Here is a 12,262-nt window from a genome sequence, read left to right as displayed (position 1 = left end):
AGAAAAGTATTATGATGAGGTTTGGTGAAGAAATCTTTAATATATAAACACTTATTTTGCACAGCGTCACATCCATAACGGAGAATGTCACATCCATAACGATCCAATTTCCTCTCTAAAGTATATATGACCATTTTTATATGTTCATCATTGTTGGTGTGTAGCCAAGCCTTACTTTCAAAGTGGCTATTCATATTTTACCCTAAAACTTTGAGATTCACAGACTTTTGCTGATGTGTCCAATGCCTGTCCATTTCCGTCACATCCATATAATGCAAGTTAGTTGTTCCGTTACTTCAAAGTGGTATTACTTAGAATTATAAAGTTGTGTCTACACTTCCCGTATAGGGTTCTACAAATATACACATTAACATTTATGCCTGATAAGTCAATTCTGAGAGACATTTTGTTTCTCATTTTGTTTGCAAATGTCACATCCATAATGCTGGAATTGCCCTAAACACTTCCACAATAATATAAATATCTGTTTAGAAGTTTAACTTGTACAACTAACGTTTACTTTACATTTTATTGAATTACATTTTTATTTAGTGTAGGCCTATATTATTGGCTGTTTGGTTTGCAAGGATTTTCCTGTTACTGGCCTCCTAGATTCATTTGAAAGTTGATCATAAAAGATATGCTTAGATCAACAAGTCATATTCAAATAAAATGGGGATTGGGACAAAGGGAAATTAAGCTTTTTAAAACAAGCCAGACAACGGAGTGTCCGCTGCAAAAGGCCCATGAGCATCTGACATTGGAGAGGTGAGCGAGATACATGTTATAACATTTTGCGCAGCTTTTGGCACTCTACGCTCCGTCTACAATCTACATATATTGTAGGCCTACTCTTACATTTTATTAATAGTAGGCTAAGTCTACCTACAGTGAGGGAAATAAGTATTTGATCCCCTGCTGATTTTGTACGTTTGCCCACTGACAAAGAAATGATCAGTCTATAATTTTAATGGTAGGTTTATTTGAACAGTGAGAGACAGAATAACAACAAAAAAATCCAGGAAAACGCATGTCAAAAATGTTATAAATTGATTTGCATTTTAATGAGGGAAATAAGTATTTGACCCCTCTGCAAAACATGACTTAGTACTTGGTGGCAAAACCCTTGTTGGTAATCACAGAGGTCAGACGTTTCTTGAAGTTGGCCACCAGGTTTGCACACATCTCAGGAGGGATTTTGCCCCACTCCTCTTTGCAGATCTTCTCCAAGTCATTAAGGTTTCGAGGCTGACGTTTGGCAACTCGAACCTTCAGCTCCCTCCACAGATTTTCTATGGGATTAAGGTCTGGAGACTGGCTAGGCCACTCCAGGACCTTAATGTGCTTCTTCTTGAGCCACTCCTTTGTTGCCTTGGCCATGTGTTTTAGGTCATTGTGATGCTGGAATACCCATCCACGACCCATTTTCAATGCCCTGGCTGAGGGAAGGAGGTTCTCACCCAAGATTTGACGGTACATGGCCCCGTCCATCGTCCCTTTGATGCTATGAAGTTGTCCTGTCCCCTCAGCAGAAAAACACCCCCAAAGCATAATGTTTCCACCTCCATGTTTGACGGTGGGGATGGTGTTCTTGGGGTCATAGGCAGCATTCCTCCTCCTCCAAACACGGCGAGTTGAGTTGATGCCAAAGAGCTCCATTTTGGTCTCATCTGACCACAACACTTTCACCCAGTTCTCCTCTGAATCATTCAGATGTTCATTGGCAAACTTCAGATGGGCATGTATATGTGCTTTCTTGAGCAGGGGGACCTTGCAGGCGCTGCAGGATTTCAGTCCTTCACGGCATAGTGTGTTACCAATTGTTTTCTTGGTGACTATGGTCCCAGCTGCCTTGAGATCATTGACAAGATCCTCCCGTGTAGTTCTGGGCTGATTCCTCACCGTTCTCATGATCATTGCAACTCCACGAGGTGAGATCTTGCATGGAGCCCCAGGCCGAGTGAGATTGACAGTTATTTTGTGTTTCTTCCATTTGCGAATAGTCGCACCAACTGTTGTCACCTTCTCACCAAGCTGCTTGGCGATGGTCTTGTAGCCCATTCCAGCCTTGTGTAGGTCTACAATCTTGTCCCTGACATCCTTGGAGAGCTCTTTGGTCTTGGCCATGGTGGAGAGTTTGGAATCTGATTGATTGATTGCTTCTGTGGACAGGTGTCTTTTATACAGGTAACAAGCTGAGATTAGGAGCACTCCCTTTAAGAGTGTGCTCCTAATCTCAGCTCGTTACCTGTATAAAAGACACCTGGAAGCCAGAAATCTTTCTGATTGAGAGGGGGTCAAATACTTATTTCCCTAATTAAAATGCAAATCAATTTCTAACATTTTTTACATGCATTTTTCAGGATTTTTTTGTTGTTATTCTGTCTCTCACTTCAAATAAACCTACCATTAAAATTATAGACTGATCATCTTTGTCAGTGGGCAAACATACAAAATCAGCAGGGGATCAAATACTTTTTCCCCTCACTGTACATATTTAATGAAAAAGGCTATGGCGAATAGGTGTTGCACTGTTGTGCGCTGCCCAACTCCGGCGGTGCCAGTCATGTTCAAATAAGTTAAACTATCGTCTGTAAAATAAATATATATATATATATAAACTATCTGTAACATCACAATGTCGTTGCCATCGACGATGTGTGTCAAACATCGTTGATTTCCAAATATATCGTAATATCGCCCAACCCTACGTGTACCATTGCTATGCATAGCCTACTGTCAACTTACCACTGGGGAAGGAATCGTCAATTACAGATGACAAACTGTTCAGTGTCTGGTTTGGACTTTGACTTGCAGTAGCAGGCAAAGGACTGGGTTGCTTGTTGGTCAATCAGGGTCAATCGCCTCCTGAGTGCATCCCTCACTGAAATGTACTTTGAGCCTAGCTGTTTTTTCCTTTGCGTTACACTGCACTGCATTCCTTGAGTAGCCTTTTGCCCCCATTCGTTCGCTCATTTTCCCATTCACCACCGTATTTTTGTGGGTGTTTGACAATCCCGCCTTGATACTCTCATCTCCTAGATCTCCAGTAAGGTCTCGGTTTCACAGACAATCCATGTTGCCCATTTGCCCTCATTATATTTTTTGTTGTTGTATTTTAGCCAATTTAGCTAATTAATACTATGTCTAGCTAACGTTAGCTGGCTAACAAAAGTTGAATGAATTTCGCTCAACTTTGTCTCTTAACATTTCTGCACGCGAACATCAGCATAGGGTGTTTCCATGTCACAATGCCTCGTACCCTGGTCCTGGATCTTGGACCCACAGCCCGGGCAGGGTCCAGGATTCATTTCGGCCAGGATTTCGTTTAGGTTTCACATATGTGGTCCTCTGTAGCTCAGCTGGTAGAGCACGGCGCTTGTAACGCCAAGGTAGTGGGTTCGATCCCCGGGACCACCCATACACAAAAATGTATGCACGCATGACTGTAAGTCGCTTTGGATAAAAGCGTCTGCTAAATGGCATATTATTATTATTATTATTACATATGCTTTATAGCATGAATCAGGGTATTAGAATTACTGTCCACATTTACTTTTCCTTACCCAACAAGATGACCAACGAACAGAAAAATGTAAATCTACTATAGTAGACAAGTTTAGGCTACGTATTTTATTGGTCAGCTTGTCGAGAAAGAAATAGCCAATTCCAAACAGACTCTGGGACAGTTGTGGGACGAGAGATCCCAAATTCATACAACCAGTAGGCCTAGGATAAATAAATAAATACTTTTTTTTCTTCTTTCTTTATGAGTTTGATGCAACAGATCAGAACGTTTAGCTTAAAATGTTGATAAACATTTATTCACATTATAAGCGCAGCAATGCGCACACAAGGCAGTAGGCTACGCGTGAATGTACGTTCCATAATGCAAGTAGTTGGAACAAACAAATAGCTCTGCACATGCGAGCGGTTTCATGTGACAGATGAAAATATCCTTTAGAAATTTAGAAAGAGAAATCAAATAGGATTTTTTGAAGCAAGTTACAGTGCATTCGGAAAGTATTCAGACCTCTTCCCTTTATCCACATTTTGTTACTTTACAGCCTTAATCTAAAATAGATTTAAAAATAATTAATCTACACACAATACCCATAATGACAAAGCAAAAACAGGTTTTTAGAATATTTTGCAAAATGTATAAAAAATAAGACAGAAATTCGTTTTTTACATAAGTATTCAGACCCTTTGCTATGAGACTCGAAATTGAGCTCAGGAGCATCCTGTTTCGATTGATCATCCTTAAGATGTTTCTACAACTTGATTGGAGTCCACCTGTGGTAAATTAAATTGATTGGACATGAAAGGCACACACACACACTTCTACATAAGGTCCCACAGTTGACAGTGTATGTCAGATCAAGGAATTGTCCGTAGAGTTCTGAGACAGGATTGTGTCGAGGCACAGATCTGGGGAAGAGTACCAAAACATTTCTGCAACATTGAAGGTCCCCAAGAACACAGTAGCCTCCATCATTCTTAAAATGGAAGAAGTTTGGAACCACCAATACTCTTTCTAGAGCTGGCCGCCTGGCCAAACTGAGCAATCGGGGTAGAAGGGCCTTGGTCAGGGAGGTGACCAAGAACCCGATGGTCACTCTGACAGAGCTCCAGAGTTCCTCTGTGGAGATGGGAGAACTTTCCAGAAGGACAACCATCTCTGCAGCACTCCACCAATCAGGCCTTTATGGTAGAGTGGCCAGACGGAAGCCACTCCTCAGTTAAAGGCACAGCCTGCTTGGAGTTTGCCAAAAGGCACCTAAAGGACTCTCAGACCATGAGAAACAAGATTCTCTGGTCTGATGAAACCAAGTTGTAACTTTTTGGCCTGAATGCCAAGTGTCACGTCTGGAGGAAACCTGCCACCATCCCTACGGTGAAGCAGGGTGGTGGCAGCATCATGCTGTGGGGATGTTTTTCAGCGGCAGGGACTGGGAGCCTAGTCAGGATCGAAGGTAAGATGAACAGAGCAAAGTGCAAAGAAATCCTTGATGAAAACCTGCTCCAGAGCGCTCAGGACCTCAGACTGGGGTGAAGATTCACCTTCCAACAGGACAACAACCCTAAGCACACAGCCAAGACAATGCAGGATTGGCTTCGGGACAAGTCTCTGAATGGGATTTCTGTCTGTAATAAAGCCCTTTTGTGGGGAATAACTCATTCTGATTGGCTGGGCCTGGCTCCCCAGTGGGTGGGCCTATGCCCTCCTAGAGCCACCCATGGCTGCACCCCTGCCCAGTCATGTGAAATCCATAGATTAGGGCCTAATTTATTTATTTCAATTGACTGATTTCCTTATATGAACTGTAACTCAGTAAAATCTTTTAAATTGTTGCGTCTATGTTTTTGTTCAGTATAAGTATATGTTCTCAAAATTCATACTGCCTCCAGCTCATTGCAAAGAGGTGTGTGACACGTGGATGAAGCCTGCCTTCTGTTCCCGTTTGATGCCACGTTCAAGACAACTGTGAAAAATCAAGTTCCCAGTTGTTTTGAAAGCACCACAAGATGCTGCACCAGCAACTCTTGCACTGTGATAGATTTTCCACTCAAAGGCTCTGTATCTGTATACGTGTGATAAATAAGATACATAACGAATATAGCCTCCTGTACACACGCGCCAACTTAATTCCACTAAATTATGCAAATTAACCTTTAGACTGATCAGCACGACCAGTCAAATGCATTTCCATCGACTGGTATTTATATCAATGAATAGGCTAAAAAGCATTATTTCGCACTGGGATTTTTCTTCTTCTCCTGGATAATTGGCCGGTGCCAATTTTATTTACCAGCTTTTCTAAAAATACAATAAAATATCTGACAAAAAACGTCTAGGAAACCTTGGTATGCAGGTGGCACGGGCACAGGTTTGGGCATATTATTTGGCACTATAGGCCTAATCAGTTGGGCTACTGAATACAGCATAACTGTTAATGATTGGTAAATAGTAACACTGCTTTTTGTTCATGATCATGTAATCCAAATTATATGTATTCTGTTACCACCCACTGGTGTGTGCGTGCGCACGCATGCACATGGGTGGCACATTACTGCTCAGTGTAGACTCCCAGTTCTGCATAATATGACCACCTGACTTTGAATGGATTTCACATGCTGTATTTTTTATAAATGATTCTGTATAAACGAATTAGCATATTACATTACGTATCTAATTTGCATAAAGTCATTGAAAGTTTACCTTCATAAATTGTTTCAATTGTTCAAATTCAACTCAGTTTTGCATAAAGCATGAAGATTTGTTAATAATATGACCATCCTACCTTAAATTGGGCTTAAATTACTGTAATTATGTAATCCGTACTGCCTTATTTCCATATTAAGTGCTTAATTTGTATAATATTGATATTAATTTCATAAATGTTACTTGTATTTGAATCTGTGTTCTACATCAGCCCTGACAATATCATAACAATATGACGTATTGGACAAAACGTGTTGAATTTGAGATTCCAGACAGGTGTAAATCTAATTGTGTAAATCTAATTGCTGAAATTTAGCTAACAAGTTTAGTTGATTTGCATAGGGAACTAACGTTAGATAGGTATGCTCTCAGATGGCTCTGTAAGTTTAGGGTTTTAGCTGGATGTCAGAATAGTTTGCGATGTTAACTAGTTAGCGTTACCTGGTAAATAATTGAACTGACATAACGATGTTTAGCTACCGTACGGTTATGCCCCCATTGCATGACAAATAGCTAAGTTCATAGATTCAACTGTATCATCTACTTGTTCAATGTGGATGGTCAGATCAGCTAGTTAGTAGCCATAAGAATCCGACTAGACGTTCATTACTTCTCTAGTCGGATTCTTATGGCTACTTAACTAACCTATCTCAGTTCTGGGCATAGGGGGAGGACCCAGCCATTACACGCGGGTCAGTTAGCTAGCTAACGTTAACTGATGTGATGCACCACTAGCGACTGTACAGCTAACGTTGGTTTGCTAACAAAACGGTGCCAACTGAATTTTATAAAATGAGATTGACACCCCCTATCAACTCAGCAAAACACAACTGGATAGTTGCACATAACCTAGAGTCTAGCCATTTTCCCCTGCACGAGCAAGTTCGTAGTTAACGATAGCTGGCTACTAAAAAGGCCGAGGATATAACGTTTGCTAGCTAGCTAATTCGCTTGTTTGCCATTTGATGGAGATGAAAACATCGTCTAAACTTAATTACAAGACAAGAAACACTTACCTGAATGAAATATCCCTTAACCGAAACTTTTAAAGTATAAAATATTTGTTTAAGTCCTTAGGAAGTAGTAAATTGGTTTTTGCCGGCATTCGGTGGCCCCAATATTATATTGTTGACGGTGTGGTCCACACACGACGTTTTCCTACGATACTAGATGATGGCGGGAATGGGAAAATTTACAGCGGAAATGATGTAGGAGAACCAAAGACAATGATAGAGGCCTCTAGTGGCCAAAACCGTATTAGCATGAACAGCGCCATTGTGGGCTTCTTCTTCTTCTTTGAGGTTTTATGGCAGACTGGTGTATTGCCGCCACCTACTGTAAGGGGTCGTGAAACTAAAATATTCCATTGCGGGAAAGGGGGGGACCCATGGCCTGGCCTGGTCTGCACCTGACCGTGATCACCCCCTGGGGGTGAGTCACAATTCAATTAACATCCCTACACAGGCTCAGGGGACTGTGAATACGGAGCATTCGTCGACATGATTGCTTGTAACGCCTCTGCTGTAAAATCCCTATGTCCCGAAAAACGCTCAGCCGCACTCACAACGATGTCTATTCCCTCCGATTTTCCACCTTCTTTACATGCAACATTTCAGGATCCCTCTGTTGACAAGGAATATGCTCTGGTGTCTCTACTTCTACTACCAGTAGTTCTTCAACGTCACTCCTTTCTTCCACTCTTCTCACCACCTCTGGATAGGAGACATGCTGGACAGCCCTTTTCTTGCCACCTCTGTCTCCTTCACCCTAACAGGACACTTCAGGAATATGGGCGCATGTTCACCACCACAATTGCAGAATTTAGGCTCAGCTGGCATACAACACTCCTCTCTTCTACATTCACTTGACACATTACCAAATAATTTGCATTTATCACATTCCAAGGGTTTGGGCATGAAGGTTCTCATAAAACCCAAATACACGTGAAAAAGGAGAGACTCTTCTTCAAAAAACTATAGAATGGATAGTGGGCTACCTCACTCCATCCACCATGCGGGTCAGTCGGTGTGCACCAACCACTTGATCCAATTCTTCACGTTTATCCTTTGCATTCACTTCTAGTGCCACACAGAGATAACACCCTTGATCGGCGCCCTGCTTCGAAGATCCACACGACACATTCCAATCTGATATCTTCTTGAGGTGCAGAGCACGCTCCTTCTGTTCCATAGACACACAGAAAAACAAAATAAACCCACTTCTCGTTATTCTCACCATCGCCACCTTACCCAATCCACAATTTTTATAGAGACTTCAAACGGATCTCCCAGGTAACATTGATCCAAAACCCTTATTCTGACCAAAAAATAATCAGAACTAGGCTTGGATTTAGTAGATTCCACTACCACTTTTCTTCTCTTATTTCCTTTTGCATTTGCCATTGTAATCAAATTCTTCTTACTCTCATCTCCACCCGACACACCATCTGATTCAAACAAAACATCTGCTTCCGCCATTTCCCAACCTTGACCGTCAGGTATAGCTACCTCAGCCGAGTCCTCATTGTGGGCTTCCACCATTTTAATGTAGTGAACTGGGTGGGACTTCCAACTTCATTGGCTGATCCCTCCTGGTGACCTTGTTGGAGTCATGTCCAGGAGGAATCAGCCAATCGTGAAGAAGAAAATTGACTACTTCAAAATGGAGATTGCCTCAATGGTGCTGCCCATGCTGTCACAGACGCTATAACAGAGATACTTTTGAGGAGATGGGAATCTCCATGGGCCGTGCTGTGCATTATGGCTAAACTCCGACAAGGAGATCTCTCCTTCAAGGTGTCAATGGGAGTCAATTGGGCGCTAGCACAAAAACCCAACATGAACATGAATTATGTGAACAAGAAGCTCAACATTACAAATCTTTTCCAGGATTTGAGATAATTAACTAAGGAAAATAGGCAGGTTTCTCGACTCTTACTCTGACTTTTAGAAGGGATTACGTGACGATTAGTTTAGCAACTGCTTGGTGTAGCACGACAACATGAATGCAATTGGTCGACAGTCTGCTGGGCGGAGTATTATATGATTCTCTATTAATTTCCCACTGGGATTCCAATTTCCCACTGGGATTCTTATCTCCTCCTTTTCTAATATATCTGGCTAAAATGGCACAGATACAAAAAGGAGTCCTCTATCTTCCTCTATGACAAGAACCTCTATCACATGTCCTCTTGCAAACACAAGCGCAGTGAAATCAGCATATTTTAGCTGCATTAAGCGCAAAAAGCTTCAAAATAAAAGTCCTCCGTTTACTTGAACACAACATTTTTTTAGTATATTTTGGCTGAGCACCTAGCAGCATTAAGGGCACATGATCATACCACGTGACCACACATCCCCTTGATTTTTTTAACTGACCTATCACTCTCTTCCTCCCTCCATCTCTCCTTGCTCTCAGGATGCTACTTTCATACTCCAAAACATTTTGGACCAAACCGGGCTGGCGTACATATGCCAGACGTATGAACGCTTCTCTGGCAATGATTCTTGTAAATATGATTCGTTTTTCTATGATACCATGTCTTTGAAGTGGCCGTATGTGTCATCCCAAACTTGTTGTTTCTTCTATTTGTCTCCAGGGGAAATGGTGCTGCAGCTCTCGAAGGAACCCTCTACACGTCTGCTGAAACAAGTTGTACGCTGCTACCTTCGCCTCTCTGATAATCCAAGGTAAATAAAGAGTGGTAACAACACTATAATTAACGCCAGCGGGTATAGGCTTATGCATTATGATGCCGTTAAAATGCACTGTAAGACTTGCCATAAGCACGTATAACACCCTTATAATGTCTTAGTATCTTCTCACAATGATCTTGCCTAAATAACAACTATTTTCAGTCTGTTGAAAATGTGCAGAATGTAAATAAATATATGAGATATTAGAAAGTGGCAGTTTCCCTTGTTCTCTTGTCTCTTTATGTCCACTAAGGGGAGCTGTGCTATGAATGTTGTTTAAGCCAAGAGGTCACAGTGTCAGAGACAAACATGCTAGGACTGGAAAAAAGTTCAACCAATGTGGCGGAAACTATACAGCTCTACAGTATCATTTACACCTACCCGTCTCAGATCCACAAAGAGGAGTGAACAAGAGCAGGAGGGATGGAATAAAATGCTCTGCAGCCCCGGGACACATTCAGTAGCCTAATGTTTTCAAACGTTGCAGACAGAAATGCCATGAAGATAGCCAACATGATTCCTTCTTCAGAGAGGCGTGTTTGTTCTACATAGCATATATCTAAAAGTTGGCCAACGTTGTGTCCTGCTGAACACATCGCTGATATGTTTGGTGTTCTGTTAACTCATTTTATCTGACCTCTAGAACGTGAGAGGCACTGCGCCAGTGCTTGCCCGACCAGTTGAGGGATGCCACATTCGCCCAGGTGCTAAAGGACGACACCCCCACCAAGCGCTGGCCGGCCCATCTGGTCAAGAACCTGCAGGAGGGCCCGGCGACCGATGGCCGAGGCATCCCCCTGACTGCACAGTGACTGCCCACCTCATTAATAACCCCTTGAATACTACCTGAGGGACGGTACCGTGCTGGCACAGAGCCACAGAAGAAAACCATGACTAGTGCTTGAAGTGGAATGAAAAGGGTGCCGATACTCATTTTAATTTTACAGTACCGCTGTTAATATTTTAGAGCCAATATTCTGAAAGAGGTGCCGGTACTGAAAATAGTAGAAAATTAAAGGCGCCGGTACTCTGTAATGGTGTGCACCGGTCCAATTTAAGCAGCTGTCCAAGACCAGGAGAGGATGATGCTGTGAAGAATCTTAAACTCAGTGACTTGTAATTGCTGCTTTCATGGTATTCTCGCTGAGACGTTGTCACAATGCTTCCTAAATGCTTATGAAAGTGTTTGCGTTACATTTCAGCAGACACGCATAATATGAGGTTTAACATTGATGTCATCAAAAAGGACATCAACATTGATGTCACAAATTGGCCTGGTTTTAGACTGGCTAAAAAGCATGGTGCTCCCGCAATGTTTTGTACTCTCCTGAACAGAAACAAACAACTACAGGCTCTTTCTGGGAAAAATGCCCTTAATCCATTTACTTGACTTCTTGAGGCCAGGCCAGGCATCAACAGAAAGGTAGCTTTTTTCTTAGGAGCTATTTGTTGAACAAATCCACTGTTACGTATTCCAAAACAAAGCCCCACTCTCAGTTGTTCAGCAAAAACTGTTTACCTCCTTGAATTGTTGAAGGAATAACTGATATATTCTCTTATATTGGAAATTGAGATTTCGAATGGAATTTCCGAGTTATCGTGAAATGATCAGGGAGCAGTTTCTTGAAGTGCAACGTCATTACTGAATAAAACAAAAAAGGTTTCCCCTACCTCACTTGTACATTTGCTTCAACAGCTTTTAACCTACCATTTTCCCCTTAGGTTCCATTAACAATACAAGGGATTTTCATTTTGTTTACTGTGAGATTCACACCATTTGTAAATAAATTGGATCCGTAGAGGATCTCTGCTAAAATGTGTGTAATGTTTTCAAGTGCCAACTAAACAAATGTTCTATCCACCTATCTGAAACGCTCAATTTTATGCTATTCTGAGTGTGCATTATGAAAACTAGCATGACATTTGTAGATATTGAAAATTGATTATGATCAAAAGCAGTTCTGTAAGAGAAAAAATATCTTCATTGTAAAATAGTTATTTAAATGTTTCTAGTACAAGTGGGTTGCATTTTTGTTGCAAAGAGGCCATTAAACCTAACCATCAACCTCCAAACTCCAGGATTTGACACTATATTGTTTTCCATATATACCAGAGCAAGGTTTGGTCCACAGGAGGGTGGAATGACGCTTACATAATGTAGGTACCAATATAGTGGACAATAATATATTGGACAATAAACTCTGCAAACCGTGGCTGCATGTGCAATAGACGTTAACTCATTGACGGGATAAGTACAGTATGTATGGAAAAGATTGTCTGGGTATGTGAAAACTGGAGTACTGTATGCTGCGCTCTACATGCATTTTAATCTTGCACAGGC

At 41.6% G+C, this 12,262-nt stretch overlaps 1 protein-coding gene and 1 long non-coding RNA gene across 2 annotated transcripts in view; one reads left to right on the top strand and one right to left on the bottom strand.

Annotated features, from left to right (window-relative positions):
- The window catches only part of LOC121536656 (ubiquitin carboxyl-terminal hydrolase 37-like), a 28,876-nt gene extending 21,475 nt beyond the window's left edge, over window positions 1-7,401 (bottom strand). The window contains exon 1 of the mRNA XM_041844068.2: window positions 7,243-7,401. The gene's annotated coding sequence lies outside the window, so the exon portion shown is untranslated. The remainder of the gene's footprint in view (window positions 1-7,242) is intronic.
- Window positions 7,402-9,608: 2,207 nt separating this feature from the next.
- Window positions 9,609-11,959, top strand: LOC121536224. The gene is made up of 3 exons (XR_005994832.2): window positions 9,609-9,734; window positions 9,825-9,915; window positions 10,565-11,959. It is a non-coding gene; the product is annotated as an uncharacterized LOC121536224 (long non-coding RNA).
- The last annotated feature ends 303 nt before the right edge of the window (window positions 11,960-12,262 follow it).

This window comes from Coregonus clupeaformis, chromosome 23 (assembly GCF_020615455.1).
Source record: "Coregonus clupeaformis isolate EN_2021a chromosome 23, ASM2061545v1, whole genome shotgun sequence".
Lineage (NCBI taxonomy): Eukaryota > Metazoa > Chordata > Actinopteri > Salmoniformes > Salmonidae > Coregonus > Coregonus clupeaformis.
This window is presented reverse-complemented; position numbering and strand designations above follow the sequence as displayed.